The sequence below is a fragment of the Furipterus horrens genome, unplaced genomic scaffold, assembly GCF_987537825.1.
Source record: "Furipterus horrens unplaced genomic scaffold, mFurHor1.1.pri manual_scaffold_15, whole genome shotgun sequence".
NCBI classification, from domain to species: Eukaryota; Metazoa; Chordata; class Mammalia; order Chiroptera; family Furipteridae; genus Furipterus; species Furipterus horrens.
This window is the reverse complement of record NW_028327185.1, coordinates 9,963,215-9,981,341: the sequence shown is the minus strand read 5'-3', so window position 1 is coordinate 9,981,341 and position 18,127 is coordinate 9,963,215.

Sequence of the window (18,127 nt, the reverse complement as noted above, 5' to 3'; positions counted from 1 at the left end):
TTCCTGATGTGACTTCCCAACAGCCCTTGTGATCGACAGTCTCTTGGCCTCCCAGGGCCTGGATGCCTCATGTGTCCCTGAGATAAGACCCCATGGTCTTCGGGTTTGAACTGACTCATCTGACCCGAGCCCAGAAACCCAAAAGCACTCTACCCATGAACCCTAATAAGGCACGTGCCCCAAGTCCCATCTCTCTCTCTCTCTCTCTCCCTCTCTCTCTCTCTCTCTCTGTGTGTGCGTTCTCCCTGGACCTTGAGGTGTGCTGTGTAGTCCTCTGGGACCCGTGAGTAACAAACGTCTCTGTTTCCATTTCTCCTGTGGTCTGTCGATGAACCGGGACTCCCCATCCAGCACCCCAGGCTCCGCTTAATGCAGGTTGATTTCACATGCGCTCCAGCTGCATCCACCAAACACTCTTACACACTTGGATCATGGATACCAAGCAAAAACATAACAGGCACGTCCACCGGTCCAGGAGTCACTGAACTTCAGCACTGACCACTGACGGACTGTTTATTGCAGCCCCATAGACTGAACCAGGAATAAGACAGTGAACCCAAGTGGCTGCAGATACTCTGCTACTCACGGCCCAGCCGACGGCACAAGCTTCATGCTGGCATCTGTTTCCTTACTCCCCAAGTGCCACCCCCGGGGATGGTGCAGAGGTGGGCCCAGTGGATATTGAGCACGGAGCGGATGTCTGACGGCTGAGAACCCCGAGCTTGCTCATCCTCCCCTCCAGAGAGGGAGATTATCTACACTATCCCGCAACGTAAACACATTTTTCCCAGAAGGGAGAAGCATCTCTATCCTGATTGCCCTGGAATGTAAGTACATCTGAGCAAATTAGCTATTAATGTCTAGATGTGAAGAAATGTGAGGTTCATCAAGATTTGTGTCTCATGGCAAAAAAGCAACGGGATGTTTAATATACCACCATTTTGTGGTCTTTTCCTCCATTCATTAAACAAATATGTCCTCATTTATTGACTCATTCAAAATGATTTCACATATTACTAAGTGATTCCTACATGTACAGGTAGGTATGTGGGTTGCTGAGCAGAAAGCCATAAGCTAGACAAACAGCCCTTACTGGACGGGGCTAACACATTTATTTTGCCCCAAGATCTCGTCCTGCAAGACATCTTTCTCAGCTATGTCCCCTGGGCTGATGCAGGTAACCCGATTGCTTCTGTACTCGGAAAGCAGGGATGGGGACTTCAGACCAATGATTCACAAAATCTTTACAGGGAAGGAGCCGTTTAACTACTAAGTGAACCTATACAGTATACGAGTTCTCCACTAAAGCGGGAAACTGAACGTCGGGTCATAGGAGGTTCCAAAAGACGTTCACCAACTCTAAGGAGTGAGCAGCTGGTGTCATTGCTGACATTGGGGACATGCAGGTGCAGAAAGGACCGAAAGGACAAAGAGATGAGCAGTAGTTTTCTCCTTAGACTATAAACAATCCTAGAAACAAACATTCTTCAATTTCCACGTTAATTACTAGTTTGCTTGCTGGATAATATTTAGCTTTTTGTTGTATCTGAAAGTAATGTGTGTGTATTGTAAAACAATTGAAAACATGTAAAAAACATAAGGGAATTATTAATCACTCATTATTATGCCACCCAGATAAAACAATTTTAACTTTCTAGGACATTCCCTCTGGGCAACTCATAATTACCTACTTATTCATATATAGGGAGTTTGTCTTTTATTGAATTGGAATCCTATTGTATATAGAGTTTAGTTTACTGTTTTTTTCCCCACTGAACATTTATAATAATAGTGTTCCAATTTTAATGGCTCCACATCGGTCCATCATATAGATAAACATTAATTTACTTAACTGGCCCCCACTGTTGCACTTAACCCCGCGTTTTATTTTTCATTGTGATAAAGAGCTTAATGATCAGCATCTTTTTTTTTTAACATCTTCCACCCACGTCTGTTTATTTCACTGGGATCGACTGTAACAGTGAGATTATTAAATTAAAAGGTATTCACATTATTGCTGAACTGCCCTTCAGAATACACTGCTCTTAATGCTGCACCATTTTCCTGAATGTGATTCCCAGCAACAGGCTCTGACTGACCAGAGCTTCTGGATTCTTCCTCCCGCGGTGTCCACTTGAATTCTGAAGGGTCCTAATGACAGACAAAGCCACTTAGGAGTCAAGGCTTCAGTTTCAGAACTGAAGGTTTTGCTTCCTTTCCAGAGCTTTTCAAATGGCAAGAGGTTCCATAGTCTCAATCAACGGCCCAAGATCGACTCTTTAAATCAGATCCAGTTTGCAAAAGTCTGTCATTCAGTGTGTCTTTGTTTTTGTTCCCTAAGTGTGTAGATATTTATCTCAAAGATATTATGTAATCACGTTAAAAATTGGAAATGCAGAGAATTATTCTAGAAAATAAACCATATATCATCTTCACAGGTGTAGTGATTGTTAACATTTTTGTATATTTCCATTCAGGCTGTTATGCATGTGCATATGATTTTCTTCTTTCACAACATTGTAAACATACTACAAATAGACTTTTTTACTCAGCTTTTCCCCCACTAACCCTCGCCATGAGTGTTCTCCATGATATTACATAACCCTCATAAGTACTCATTTTCATGGCTGCAAGATACTCCAGTGAGAAAATGAACCTTGGTTTATGGTGATGTACCCTAAGGAGGCTGTTTAGATTTTCCAGACTATAAATAATCTGTATCAACATCTTTGTGCATAAAGCTAATTTTCTAGTTAGCTTTGATCTGAGATAGGTTTTTAGATACAAAATAGTAATAGTAGCTCAAAATAACGATTACTTATTGAGCACTTACTAGTTTCTGGGGATCTTCCTCGCATTGCTCCTATTCACAATGACTTTTTGGGGTAAATAATAATATCTCCATCTTGAAAATGAAGAAACTGAGACTTGGACATTAATTTGCTTTAAGATGCAAAGCTAAACCTAAACCTAGATCCTTATTGTTTCAAAGTCCCTTCCCATCCATCCAAATATACTGGTATTTTATTATCTCAAAGAGTATAAATATTCTGAGGGATCTTGACATACATGTCCACCATCTTTTTTGAAAAGTGAAAATTTTTTATCTTCATGGATCTGCCTGTTTGTATGTATGGCCGTGGAACCTAGAACAGTGTTAAAAGTTTATTATTGCTAAATGTCAGTCTCTCCCTTTATTCTAAGCTTAAAGAAGGTTCGTAAATGTCTACTACTTTTTCTTTCCCATTTTTTTTCTATAGATTGAATTTTTTTATACTTAACTCCTTATTTCATCAAGAATTAAGCTTAGTATATGGAACTGGCATAGAATGTAGTTTAGTATGTACAATGAGTATAAGCTGATTTTTCTCTCAAATTCCTACCCATTTAGCCTCATTTTATTACAGATATCTCTTTCTTATTGAAAGATATTAGATTTTTTTCAACCCTTATCAGAGGACATATTCATTGATTTTAGAGACAGAGGAAGAGGAAGAGGGGGAGGGAGGGAGAAACACCAATCAAGGGCCTCCCACACATGCCCCAGCCAGGAATCAAACCCACAACTAGGTATATGCCTTGACCAGGAACTGACGCTCCAATGGACTGAACCACCTGGCCAGGGCTTGAAAGACATGAGACTCTTATATGTAATAGAATGTGTTTCTTTGCTGTCTCTTTTCATTTATCCATTCACTCATTTAGCAAATACATACTCAGTGCCTGCTACTTGCCAGACACTGTGCTAGGTCATGGGGACAGTCATACGGGAGAGCAGGTTTACTAAACAAATAAACCAACAATGCTTAGTTATAATATGCCTAACAGATATGCAAAAAATTGAATGTCACGATAGCTCGTAGCAAGCCTGCTCTGTTCCTACATGAATAACACACTTTTAATTACTAAAGTTTTCTGAATTTTAATATCTAATAATTTAATGTTCTCTCCCTGACTCATTGCTATTTCTGCCTGCTTTTTCTGCCAGGTGAACATAGAAATAATTTTTTTCAACTTATGAAAATATCACATTGTACTATTGAATTAAATGACAGCGTAATTTGTAAAGAATTGATGTCATAATATTCCATCATTCTATTCATTTTTTAGTAATTCTCAATAACATTTTGTTAGTTTTCTCTAAATACATTGTAAATTTTCTTGTTACAGTTACTTGTAGGCATTTCATACTTTTTGTTATAATCAGAATCCCTGTTTTTATTATATTTCATAACATGTTTTTAATATGATAAAGCTATTGATTTTTATGTATTTATTAGGTATTCAGCTACCCTGATCCCATTAATTTTCATATTTTTCAATTTTACTCCTTTCAATTTTCTATAGATGTATTCCTATATGCAAATAGTAAGTTTTTTCTTTACAATATTTAGGACATTTTTCTATTCTATTTTTATTAAATTGGCCGGAGTGTTCAGAAAAGTGAATAATAATGGTGATTATGGGCTTCCTTACTTTGTACCTGGTTTAATGCAAAGTTCTTCATTATTTCACTGTTTCTTATGATGCCTTCTAACTGGGATAAGAAAGTATTCATCTATTCCTAATTTTTAAGTGAGCTTTTATTAGAAGCAGGTGTTGCATTTTATTATTTCTGCCATCTCCTAGGATGTTTTTTCCTAACGATGTCTTACGTAAGATTATCCTTTTTCAGGAGTCTGGGCTGCTTCTCCACTCACATCTGACTGTGCCGCTTGGTGGTTTTTCTCTAAAGATGGCTGCCACATTCCAGAACACTTTGTAAAGAGGCTTGGACCTGGAGTCCGCCCACCTAGGGGTGGAGGTGGGCTGTGAATTCAAGTGGAAGATCCTCCAAGCTCCTGAAAAAAAGACCCAAGTCCCCAACAGACATCTGAGGGAGGGCCGCTCGCTGCCAAGCATCATGTAACTTGGGGCAATACATTTCTCTTGAGACACTAATGAACCTGGCTGATACTGGAATGGACATTGCCGTTTTCAGTGTTAGAGTTAGAGTTAGCAGCTGAATGAGCAAAACGTGGCTTCTTGTAGACTACACTCTCCAGCCTCTAGGGGAGTGACTGGTTCCCTGAAATGGGTCAGAAACAAAAAAGCTTCCAAGGGTAGAGCTGAGCAGCCATGGGCTGGAGGAGGAAACATGGCGGGAGCGTGTCCCTGGCTGGATGGGGCAGGCACTCTCCTGACAATGGGTCCTTTTTCAGGTGGTTTGGGGGTCCCTCCAGCTCTTCTCTCCTGTGTGGCTTGGAGTGTGGTGGGGGCGGGTGGGAATCTGTTACTCAGGATGACTGCTTTCCCTCCCCTGGAGGTATACAAAGGTCAGTTTAAGTCCATTCTCTCTCCGGGCTCACAGATCATTGTTCTCGCTGAGTTCATCAGTTGGCCCCATAGGCCAGTCCCTGTTCAGACTAGAACTCCAGGAAACACAGTTCAGCAAACGAATGTCTTTGTTAGTAAAGAATGGGACCCGGATACCCACATTTTTCTGTTCCAAATAAGAAATCTAACCAAGTCTAGGTGTTACTTATTTCTCTATCCATTCACACGGAAGAAGAAAACGTCAGTGACCCTCTTCTAGTTTATTAAACAAAACTCCCAGCATTTATACCGTTCAGAAAACAGAAAAAAGTAAACATTTGCCTGTTACTGGGGCAAATAACCATTCAGTGAGATAGCCATTAAAAACTGCAGAGTTTTCTCCCTACAAGCCTCCTTTATCACTTGCAAGAATTGTTTTATGATGCAGAATAGTATCGAGAGGGTAGAGACCTTTCTGTCTTGCTGAGATTGTTTTCCTCAGTTGCAAGGATGCGGTTTCAAGGCTAAGTGACATAATTCCGTTGTTTGGCATCTAGGGAAGAATAGCTGAGGCTCTGAGGACCCCAGGATGGCCAGGAGAGGGGCAGCCTAGCAGTAGGAACGAATGAAAGGCAGGGCAGGAGATGCTTCTCATCAATGCGCTTAAAAGCCATTCCAGTTCTTACTGATGTTCGCAGAGCACATCACAGAGGATGTAGTTCTGAACCGCAGCCACGGTCTCAAAATCTCTTTCCCTTTCTTCCCCTCTCAATCTTTCTCATACGCCTCTGGATCAAAGCCTCCGTCTCCATTTCATTTCCAGCTCGCTGCTAACACTCTCCTGAGACCTTTCCAAGTAGCTCTGACTCCTCTGGCCATCCTCCATCCCCACTCCTGGATCTTATTTTCCCTCTCCCACTAGCTATCTGCTTCCTTCCTCGGAAATGCTCTGGCCTCTTCTGCTAGATGCTCCAGCCCAGGCGCTGAGCTGACAACTTCAGACTTTCCTCTGGAAGGAAAGCAGGGGAGGGAGATTCAAGGGTTCTGTTTTACCATCAGGGGGATGGGGAAGATTCTGCAAATCTCATAATTATTTTTTTTCTTATGATTCTTCTTATTAATGTGGCAGTAGCTTTACTTTTTAGTTATGGTTGACATTCAACATTATATTTGTTTCAGGCATATGGTATAGTGATTAGATATTTATATATAACTTTTAAAGTGATTCCCCCAATAAGCCTAGTACCCCCCTGGCACTGTACGTAGTTATTATGATATTGTTGACTCTATTCTGTGCTGTATTTTCCATCCCCATGACTATTTCGTAACTGAATGTGGCCATATCTTAAGGAACCAGATTAGGGTACAAAGCTAGAAGAAATGGCCCACAAAATCCAGACCCCTGACCCTCAGGTTTGAAGAGTGGAGGTGCAGGGAGAGGGAAAGAAAGCTGTCGGTCTCCAGGGGACCTTTTTCAAATTTTCCATGTTTCTCCCAGGAAATTCTGAGCCCTTTCTCTCAACTGAGAATCACCTGACTCCTCCTTTTCTCACATCCTGTGCTCAGGGTCTCAGTAAATGCTGTTGACTCTACTTCAGAGTCTGCCCAGAATCCAGCCACCACTTCCTGCCACCCCTCCAGTCCAAGCCATTACCAACTCCCACCAGGGTTATTACCTACTGCCGCTGTCACGAATTGCCACAATCTAGCAGCTTAAAAACAACCCAAATGTACTATCTTCCAGTTCTGGCGGTCAGAAGTCTGAAATGGGTCTCATCAGGCAAAAGTCGAGGTGACGGTAGGACTGTGTGTTCCTTCTGTAGGCTCCCGGGGTGAATCATGTCTTTTCTGGCTCCCACGGAGTTCCTGCCTTGCCCAGCTCAGGGCCAAGTCCTTCCTACCCTTTCACTTCTAAGACCCTGTGATTACATTGGTCCAACGTGGATGGATAATCCAGGACAATCTCCACATCTCAAGGTCAGCTGATTAGCAACACTATTTCCATCTGCGACCTTAATTTCCCCTTGTAAATTAACATACTCTAATTTAAATATGTGTGTGACATATTCACAGGTTGTTGTGATTAGGATGTGGACGTCTTTGGGAGGGTATTATTCTGCCTACCACACCTCTAACTCAGCTTTCACTCTTGCCTCGCTTCCATCTGTTCTGCACACCAGCCCAGGTGATCCCAGTAAACCGTTTACCACTTCATTCTATTGAAACCCGTCTCATGGCTCCCATTCCCTGGTCCCAACACCCCTCAACACCACGAAGGCTTTTATGAGCTCTATTAATACACTTGCTCATACCGAATAAGCCTTTCATTTCTGGCATGGCCCCTCCTGCCTTATGTGGAAGAGGACTGTATTCTATTCGCTCATGTTTTATTTAGAATGTCTTCATCTATATTCATAAGCAAGACCGGCCTTTTGCTTTTTGAGTTGTCTTTGTTGAGTTTTGCTTTGTAGAATGGATCGAGGACTCTGCATCTTCTGTAGCTCAGTGCTGTGTCAACCACACAACAGGACAGTCAACACAATGTCCCCAGCTGCTCAGAGTAGCATGTGCTTTTATAGCAAAGACACATGGCATAAGACTGCCCTGTTATGCAGCTCAATATTTTTCCTCTCTCTTTAAATATCTCAAATCAATGAGAATAGTACTACATCTTATAAAGTGATGGACTAACCAAAAGCCACACGAAATCATTAGCTTCCTTAGATTACAGTGGCAACCTGTGTAAGACATGAACCCCGGCCCCAGGCAACACACAGTAGAGGCGGGGAGACATGAAAACAGAACAGGAGATCAACCCGATAAGTATTTAGCAGACCATACGCCTCGCATATAATGTGGATTCAAAGAGAATCAGCTGTTCGCGTTGCTATGGTTGCTATTGTTAGTATAAAGTTATTGTGAGAAGCCTGAGAACCCTGCTGAAAAGCACACTGATGTCCTGTTCAAAAGCACACTGATGTCCTCACTGCCAACTTTGTCACCATCCACTTTCATTCTTGGCTGTGAAGGGAGCCGGGCGGCATGACAATGAGCCAGTGCCAGAGGGTGGTCTCCAGGGGAGGAAGCCATGAATGGCCATCCACTCTCAGCCGCCCAGACCATAAAGAATCAGAAGGAGGAGACAGAGGCCAAGACCCGACCGCCTGCCTAGAGTCAGAGCCAAGAGAGGCGGGGCCTGCGGAACCAGAGCCAGAAGCTGGATCCAAACCCGGCTGTGAATGGGAGAAGCCGCTGAAGGTCAGGAGCCAGGGAGAGCCCAGAGCAGAGAAGGAGCCAGTCTGGAGTGAATCAAGGAGGGTTCTGGGAGGCTGCCGCAAACAGTGCTGGAATAGCCATGGTTCACCTTTACCAGCCATTGGGCATGACTGTGTTTAACCATCTGCGAGCTGAAGGGTCAGGACTTGTAAGCAACACTGTGAGATAGTGATTCTCAAAGTGCAGGCCTTAGGTCCGGCAGCATCAGCTTCACCTGGGAACTTGCTAGAAATGCAAGTTCTCAGACCCCACTGCATACTGGCTGAATATGAAACTGGGTGGACCCCAGCCTCTGCTATACCATAAAATCACATGAACAACCCACCCTAGATCAGTTAAATCAAAATCTCCCAGGGATGGGGCCATGGGGCATTTGGCTGTTTCTTTTTTTATTTGTTTTTTAACTCCCTGCATTATCTCAGTGGTGGAAAACCTCTAGCCTGATAACCTTCCTAAGGGAACTCCCTTCCCAGACACAGGTATGTGTATGTCATCATCACTGCACCTGTCCTGGAAACCGGAGGGAGCCTTTGCTCCGGGTTTCACGCAGCCTTAAATGAGACGCCTCTTGGAGGGACCTTTAACCACAGGTGACGGTAGTTAGAGAGGCTTTCTCCTCTCCTGTCCAACAGATTACCCCGTAGGTGTCAGAATAGAAACTCTGATCCTCGAAAGTGAGTGAGCTTTCCAGAAACCTGGGATCGGCCCAACTGAAGGCACCTGCGTGTGTGGCCTCCTGGGCTGGTGAGGCCTCTCTGCTGAGTTTCAGTCAGGAGCGCAACTGTGCTCTCTCTGGCTTTTCCTCTTTCCCCTCAACACCTGGTTCCTCCTCCTTTACCAGCTTCATGGGGTCTGAGAAACGTCATGTCAATTTGAGGCGAATGACACGTCCTCGGGTCTGCGCCTTGCTTGTGTCAGGACCACTTGCAGCTACCTCCAGCCCTAATTGCCGTTATAATTAAATACAATTATTTGCTAAGTGTGCTTATGAATTTGCCAGAGAGGCTAGATCAATTGCCATTGATAATGTCTTAAAGCTTCCCATCATGTTAAAGGGCCACTTAATTCCTTCCTTCTTCTAAATTAATTCACACGCAATACGCGCTTAATGGTCTCTGAATAATTAACAACGTGGTCCAGGGTTTGCTAAGCTCAGCCCAACCCGGGCAGCCCCACAGGGTGCCCGGCAGCAGCACTACCCCCCTCCCGGGTCCCTGTAAGGGGACCTGCCTCCCCCAGCATCTTCTCTCAATGCCTCCTGGCCAGCAGCCAAACCAAGGGCCCTCTCCTCATAATAACATTCCAGAATATCTTCAGCTGCTTCTTCTTTGAATGAGAAGAGAAGCAGAAATAACTTCCCATTCCTTCAAAACCAATCCTTTTACTCAACTTCTCACTGAGAGCTGCAGGGGACAACTGAAGGACAAGTTCAGCAACCATGGGGTAGGAAGGTATGGGGCCCCAGGACTAAAGTCACCAGGATGACAAACTGAGTCACACCGCCTGGCAAGCCACCTAGTCTAGCAGAGGTGTTTGCTGAGGGTAAGCAAGACAATGAATAGCCGGTGTGAGTGACCCCAAGACCAGTTCCTAGGAGAGAGGCTCTAGTTTGTCCACTAACCTTTTCCTTGGACGTCGCTGCCAGGGAAAGAGGCCTGCTGGTATCCCGGAGAAGCTGCTCCAGAAATTGAATGAAGTCGATCCACATAGTGGGCCCTCTCGTGAGCTGCCAGGACCTACTCTGAGGACTGAAGACCTTGTCCCCGCTCTGCTGAGAGCGCCGACAGCTGCCTGCCAGCCAGCCAACGGCTGGGTCATCTGCTAAAAAGCCCTTCCTGGGAATTGCCCTTAATGAGATAATTCCGGGGTCTCCCAAGACCACGCCCCTTGTTAGAGGCACCTGAACCCAATGACTGGCCCACGGAGAAGCAGAAAGATCCAGCATGCTCCAGAAACTCAGCGGAGGCTTTGATGAAACTATGGTTGCTGCTCTTCCAGCCAACTCTGATCTCGGTCCGTCCCGCCTGCGGTCGCAGGTCCCAAAAAGAATCTCTGATAGACTCGCTGCCGCCTCCTCTGCACGCCAGGCTTTGCTTCTGCCATCCCTCGACAGAAACCCCTCTGCTCTCACACTCAGCAGCCTCGTCCGCTCTCGCCCTTTCCTGTAGCGGAGACGATATTTGGCTGCTCCCTACTTTGCTCTCTGCCTTATTTCGGGTGCACAGTCTGGACGGGGGATGGAGCACTACTCACTGGACTCCTTCCAACCCCGACAGCTATTCTCATTAGGAAATGCAGGAAAGACCAGCGCACAGAAGGCTGGCTGGGCACCCAGAGCGTTATCCCATGTGGACCGTCATTCATAGAACGGGAATCTGACAGGCCACCCTGGGGTCCAGGGAAGCTGGGGTGGACTCTCCCACAGCGAGAGGGGTTTTCATTTCAGGCCTCCTCCTTCGTAAGCGGCCTCACTGTAGAGCACCTTTCAGCCAATCAGGCCAAGAATTTCCTGACAGCGAGGAGGGACAAGGTCTTACAATGCACCTGCTAAGCTCAGCATCCGGCCAGTCATTAGCGGGGGGTCCAGAGAAAATAACACGGACTTGGGACAAGAGTGACCAGTGTCACTATCGGCATGACCCTGAACAAGCTACCTAACTGTGCTGAGCATGCGTTCCTCACCGGGAACGTAGAATAAGAGGAGCCTTACACAGTCGCTTGGATGATGAGATAAGATAACGTCTGTAAGGCCCCTGGCACAGAGCCTGGTCTTCAACAACTGACAGGCATTAACATTCTTCACACAAAGAATTTGAAGCTCCTGAATGTGATGAGTGATAACTAGCCTCCCGAGCCCATTCATTTACCTCCCTCTGTGCCATTTCTAAATAGGGAGACTGTTTACACCTGGGCAGAACAAGATGTAAGTTTGGGGAACAGCTATCTAGGGCAGGGAGCTAATGAGCACGGCTTATTTTTATCCACCCTCTCTGCATTTTAGACATCATGATTTCGATACAGGTCAGACCTTCTGGTAAAGTGATATTCCTCTTCACCTGCAAAGGGCATGTTATGTAATGCCTCTGGGCACCAGCATGGTCAAGTTCTGGTGAGGACCCTTTTCCAGGTTGCAGAGCCAAAGTTTTACTGTATCTTCAGGTTGGAGAGTGGAGAGCAGCAGGTTCCCCATGACTCTTAAAAGGGCACTGATCCCTTTCATGGGGGTCCCACCCTCGTGACCTCACCTAACCCTAATTATCCCCCAAAGGCCCCATCTCCCATACTACCCCTTGGGGGTTCAACATGGGAGTTGTGTGGGGGTGCAAGCATTCAATGAGAAACAAATGTCTCATGTTTATAAACTGCCCAGCCTGTGGGACTTTGGTACAGCAGCCCAAGCTAAGACAGGATGTAACCTGGGCTGCCTGGTTAGAGCCAAACCACTTAAAAATTTTCAAAAGGAAAGTCCTGAACAGCTAGAACTCCTTCTCCCCGATGCTGTCTGAGAATGCAAAGTTCCAACGAGGAGCTCAGGCCCAGAATTGCTCTTCCATCTCTGCTGACAGCCCGAGATCAGTCCCCTTCACTTATGGGCATGAAAAATAGCATTGGAACTGGTAAACCCTCATCCCGGCGTAGGCTTACATTATTCAAAACCGCAGTAATGATCCTTTAAATAGAATCTCTTTGCCATCATGTCCTTACCTTCAAAAATGAGAACCAACATCACTACCCTGGAGACTATTTTAGGTATTCCCAGAGTTTCTGATTGAATTAACTAAATGTCAGTGTCCCTAGTGGTATCTTCTGGACACCGAGATAAAACCCAGAGTCGCTAAAGCTCTCAGCTGACAGTTCAGCCCAGGCACGTGGCATAGTCCAGAATGTGGAGCCAAACTCACCGCTGGGCCCCAGCTTACTGCCATGTGACCTCTCTCCCCTGACCTCAGTGTCCTCACCTGGTGGCACGGAAAGCGAGATGGCACCTCACCTGGAGGATTATGGTGAACAGTCTCAGTGAAGTGCTTGGCATGGTAACCAGGCATGTCGGAATGCTTACACGTAGTTAAAACCATGTCATTAAAAAAATCGTAAAAGGAAAGAATGAGAAAAATAAATACATGGGTGAGGGGAGGACAGTCTTCCACGCAGAGGCATCCCAGCTCATTTCTACGGCTGTCCTATCCTCCGGGAGGTGTGAGCCGTGCAGTGACGGCCCTCCACAGGGGACAGCTTGGAAGCGGGGAGAATCCCTTCACAGCAGAGACACCTGGCACACACGCCGCAGCCAGGTGATCAAGATCAACGGCAGGGATGTGTCATCTCAGCATTGTGGACCCTTGAAAATGTGACGAAAACGGCACGTTGCCTCTGTGGTCTTCCTCCCCCAAACACCTGAAGCCAGGGCCAATCACAAGCAAAACGTGAGTCAAATTACCATTAAGAGGTATTCTACCAAACACCTGATCGGCACTCTACAAAAAGGCCAAGGTCATCAAAAGCAGGAGCGTCTGAGAAGCTACCATGGCCAAGAGCAATCTAAATGCAATGCGTTATCCTAGTGGGATCCCTGAACAGAAAAGGGATATTATGTAAAAACTGAGGGAATCTGAATTAAGTAGTGACTTTTGTTTTTAAAAAAAAAAATCATTGCTGTTTAAGATTTTAAACTATTCCAGGGAGATGCAGCCCCTTGAACAGTGAGCTCCGTCAGCGGAAGTCCAGTCTCGGGCCTGACAGGTCTTGCAGAAGCCAAGATAGTAGGTTCTCCAGCATGAGCACGAGAAAGCCAGAATGAGGTCAGGGCTCCCCCGTTGGGTCAGGTGCTGTTTTTCCCGATGGGATAATGAGACAGAAGAATCAAGGCCGGCAGGAGCCCAACGGCACTGACCCCACACCTTCCCCTTCCGGTTTCTCCACAAGCCTTCAGATGAGTCAGAGCCCGTCACAGCCTCTCACTGGGCCAGACCTCTGCTTGTCCTTGAGGATCGTTTTCATTTCATCCTTTGGTTTTCTCAGATTGAAGAGTCCCAGTCTCTTCAGGCTGCGTCTCATGCTATCACCCCCTTTGTCACCTCCTCTGAGCCCTCTCCATGGGACCCTGTCCTTAAGTTTGGAACCCGAGAAGGATGGGAGGTTCCAGGACTCAGGCCCTTCCTCTGGGTGAAGTCCTCATCTTTAGAATCAAGGAAGGAGCAAGAGCTGCAGGCTCAGGGTCCCTGAGTTCTAACTCAGCCTCGTCCAAACCTGAGTGCTCAACGCTGCATCCAGTTCTGGTCTCAGCTCCCTCAAGGGCATGGGAAGTTGAGGTATAAGACAGAGCCATCGCTGGGGGGCAATGGCCCCGCCCCACCCCTGTGACACCTCCCCTGAGAAGCCTCGCCAGCCCCCACCCCCATCCGCCCCTTCACCAAATCCTGGTATCCCCAAAGATTGTACCATCACACTGTCCACTTCATGACGTCCTGTTTTGTTTCTTGATTGTTTCATGCTAATTTCATTTTCTCCGTGATACTTCAAGATCTTTTAGGAACAAGAAGATTCTCTCACCTTTCTCATTCCCCCTTTTTTTCTTCTTTCAACCTTCACAGCCTCTATCAGGGTGTCGGGGACCTAAAAATCACTCAGTGAGTACAAGGAGAGGACGATGGGTGAATTCTGGCAACACCGGCACCCAGGAGGACGCCACACACAGCAAAGCTCAGTGGGTGCTGATGAATGAATGGACATCCCCCTGCCTTGGAAACAGATCTACTTACCTCTGATCCTGCATTCGCCAGCCTGGTGAATAAGAATTCACCAGGAACAGAATAAAAATATTTAAAAAGTGAAATGAGACTAAAACACAGTAGAGTGGGATGAAGTGCTTGGTCCTTAAGTGAATTCTCTGGTTTTGATGGGGAAATCCTGACTCATCCTCTCAGTTAATTAGCAGAGGGGGGCAGGAGGTACAGTATATTCAAAATACATGTTAATCGTAGGCCTTTCATTTAGGATTTTCACTTTTGTCCCCTTTCAAAGCTCTCTTCCTCTCCAGTACCTCTAACGCAAGCCGCAAGATAGAAAAATTTATTATAAAAATAATAGCATCCCTGGAAGCTGCTGAGAGAAGGTCATTTTGAAAGAAAGCCTTTCATAGTATGTTCAATGCTTTTAGCTGCTGTCTGCACACTGCAAAAGTAGATTTCTATTTACTGATGGTGGCGATTATGGCAACGTCTTAGGCTTAACAAAGTGATTGCTTACTCTAGCAGATACGCTACTTAACTTTCCTGCCATGGGCCATTTTCCATCTAGTGCAGTATGTTATTCCCACAACCTGAGACGGAGCAGCCCCTTGCGATGAAACCCGTCTTCCTGGCCCCAGGAAGATCTGACCAGAAGTGACCAGGGAGATTCTGCCAGAAGAAATGTGAATGAGTGGCACAGGGGCTCTAGCCAGGTAACCTTGAGTGTCACTTCTTGTCTCCTCATTTGTAAAATGGGCATATGATTTTGGAATTAAAGGTATGTATTCACTTACCATAGTGCATGGAATATAACTGCTCAAGGAATCTCAGCCATTGCAAGGATAATTATAAAATACACTGCTGTAAAATACATCGTTGCTGCTGTCAATGCTGAACTGAAAAGCATGTGGAGTTGGAGCCTGAAGTGACCATATTAGGCCTTGATCAGCAGGAGAAGGAAATGAATTAGAAAGGAGCAGGGACCAAAGAGACCACGAGTTCCTGTCTTCCTGGTTCTGCTTCTCCTGATTTCTTGCTCTCAGACGTTCATAAAATGGAATCTAGCCCTTACGTCCATGCACCTGGGTAGCCAGCCTCAAGCTGGCCCTCAGGGTTCCTCCTTGCTACTAGCCAAGCCCATGTATAGTCCCTTCCACCTTCAAGTCTAGGTCACAGATACTAGGTCAAAGATACGTTGCGATTCCTCTCTCTCCTCTGGATGAGGAGGAGCCATGGACCACGTTGTAAGAAGCCGACATTATGAAGAATGAGGTCTCCTGTTTCTGGCAATGTAATAACTGTCTTCCTTGCCAGCCATGACCACAGACCCAGCCAACATCTGGGTGACAACCTCAGGAGACACCCTGAGCCAGAAGACCCAGCTAAGCCACTGCCAGATCCCTGGTCCTCAGAAACTGCGACACGATGAATGCTTAAGTTTTGGGGTGATTTGTTCCAGAGCAACAGATAACAAATACATGGCTCTTTGCTTCAACTTGATTGAATGCCTTTTTGTGCCTTGCAGGCATGATCTCAGGCCAAGATGCTTTCAAAACGTTGGCATACAAACTAGAAAATACAAACAGAATTATAATTGTGGAAGTTTTTAAGTTTTCTTTTTCTGAGGTGTATAGAAGCTGACCCTAGTTTTAAGGTACACTATCGACCTATGTACCTGTCTGTCAATCATTTCCCATCACACATTCATCTACCTATGTCATGCCTTACGATTGGGGTTTGAAGATAGAAGATACATAGATAATTAATATGTAGAGAGGGGATCATTTTCTTTCTGGAACTCCTTTTGGGAAGGTTTCTTCAGAAAACTGTTTTTTCACCAACTGACTTGGGATACAAGTTGAGCCTCTAGGGCATGACTTATTTAGTATGAGACTATGTTGTGTGTGTGTGTGTGTGTGTGTGATTTGCATATCTTTAGGAGAAACACAAGAAGCATGCAAGAAAGGGAGAGGAGCAGATGAAGGTCAAGGGCTCCTTGATATGACTCTTTCCTTTGTATCTCCCCATCTTATATCAAATTACTAAATTCACAAAGTAGTTGAGGCATGTGAATTGAAGAGGTAAAGCTGGTGACGAGGAAAGGCTTTGTGTTCATACTGATGCTCTAGAATAAGGACTGTCCAACAGTTCATAAAAGGCAGAGAATGTTTAGTTTCAAAGAGGTATATCATGGGGGGTTGAGGCTCATTTGAATCTCTGAGGGCTGCTGAGGTTCCCAGAGGGCGTCATGGATGGAAGGAAGGAAAGAAGGGAGGAAGGGAGGAAGGACAGAAAGAAGGAGGAAATAGCTGGGTGGGTAGATGGCAGCCTGGCTGGGTGGATGGATGGATGGAGGGAAGAATGGCTGCATGGATGGAAACAGAGGTAGAGAAATAGACAGGTGTGTGCTCCTTGAGGGTTGAGAACAGCAGGTTCATCCTATTCAGCTTTGTATATTCAATGTAGGGCGTGGCAGAGATTTTACAAACTTGGATGGTATAAATGAACGGATGCGTGAATAAATTATACACAAATGAATAAACAGATGAATTAACTTGCAAGTGTTAATCGTATGCACTCTGCCCATTTACTGTTACAGTCATCCTGAAATTTTTGAGTTTATGTCATAAGCTTATACATATTTCAGGGTTGAAGAAGGCAACTCCTCCGCTTGAGGAGACATACCACAAAGCAATGCTTTCCTGCTTACAAAAGACATGCTTCCTTCTGGTCCCCCAGACAAACATGTATGTTCTGTCTTCACCTTGTGCCACACACCTGGGGGCAGTGGGGCGGGACAGTGGGTTGGGGGATGGACGTGACCCGCTCAGGAGCAATACATCTCCAGCCTGAGCAAAGCAGCAGCTGCTACGAATGCACTCGCTTGTGCCGAGAACTGTACTCTGATTGTCTCTTGGCAGTTTCTCCGGGATTCTGAACCAGCACATGCCATTCTTCTGTGCCGGTCTGAGCCGCTCCTGTTGTTGGATAGATGTGAGAGTCCTGCGCCTGTGAAGTTCCAAGCCAGGCACACAGCCCCTGCCAGCTCCACACACAGCCACACGCAGCTCTCCGCTCTGCCCTGGTCTGCAGGCTGCAGCACATGACCTCAATTCAGCTGTCTCTTCTCCTGATCACACAGGGAACTTCAATAAAAGGGAACCGTTCCAATGGCAGATGTCAGCTTCAGTGCTGATCAGTCTCACCTTGTCAGACCTTGAGCCCCTCCTACATCCTATATCATAGTTCTGAGTTCATCTGAATTTATGAATTATCTGCAGAGATAATGAAACCGATCAGATTACCTTTCAACTTCATTCAGAGGAGACAATAATGGCTTAGGGGAAGACTCTCATAGCCTTTAAATAGCCTGGTTTCCTCTCTCCTTTACCCACGCTGCCATTCCTTCACTCCTCGCCATTAGCCTGCTAGCTCCTTTCCCTTCTGATTGATTGGAGGCCTAGAAGGGCTGGAGAGGGTGCGTGTGTGTGTGTGCGTGTGTGTGTGCTGATTCTAATTCAAAAGGAGCAGTAGTCCTCATCTTCCCACTCAATCTCAGCCTCCCCAAAACCCCCTTACTGCTAGTAAGGTTTTGAAGGGCAACCCTCAATGATAAAAATCAAACAAAAACAAAATTACAAATACAATTTTCCTTGTCTTCCCTTTTCTCCTTTTATTGCCTAGAAGGTGATTTATAAACGAGGAGCTCTAGTTCAGAACGTTCTCCTCAGCTCCCTCTATTTTACTGCCTTTGAAATATTTCACCTCAATGACCAACTGATATTCAAAGACATCGATCTGTGATGAGGACCACTTCACATTCACCA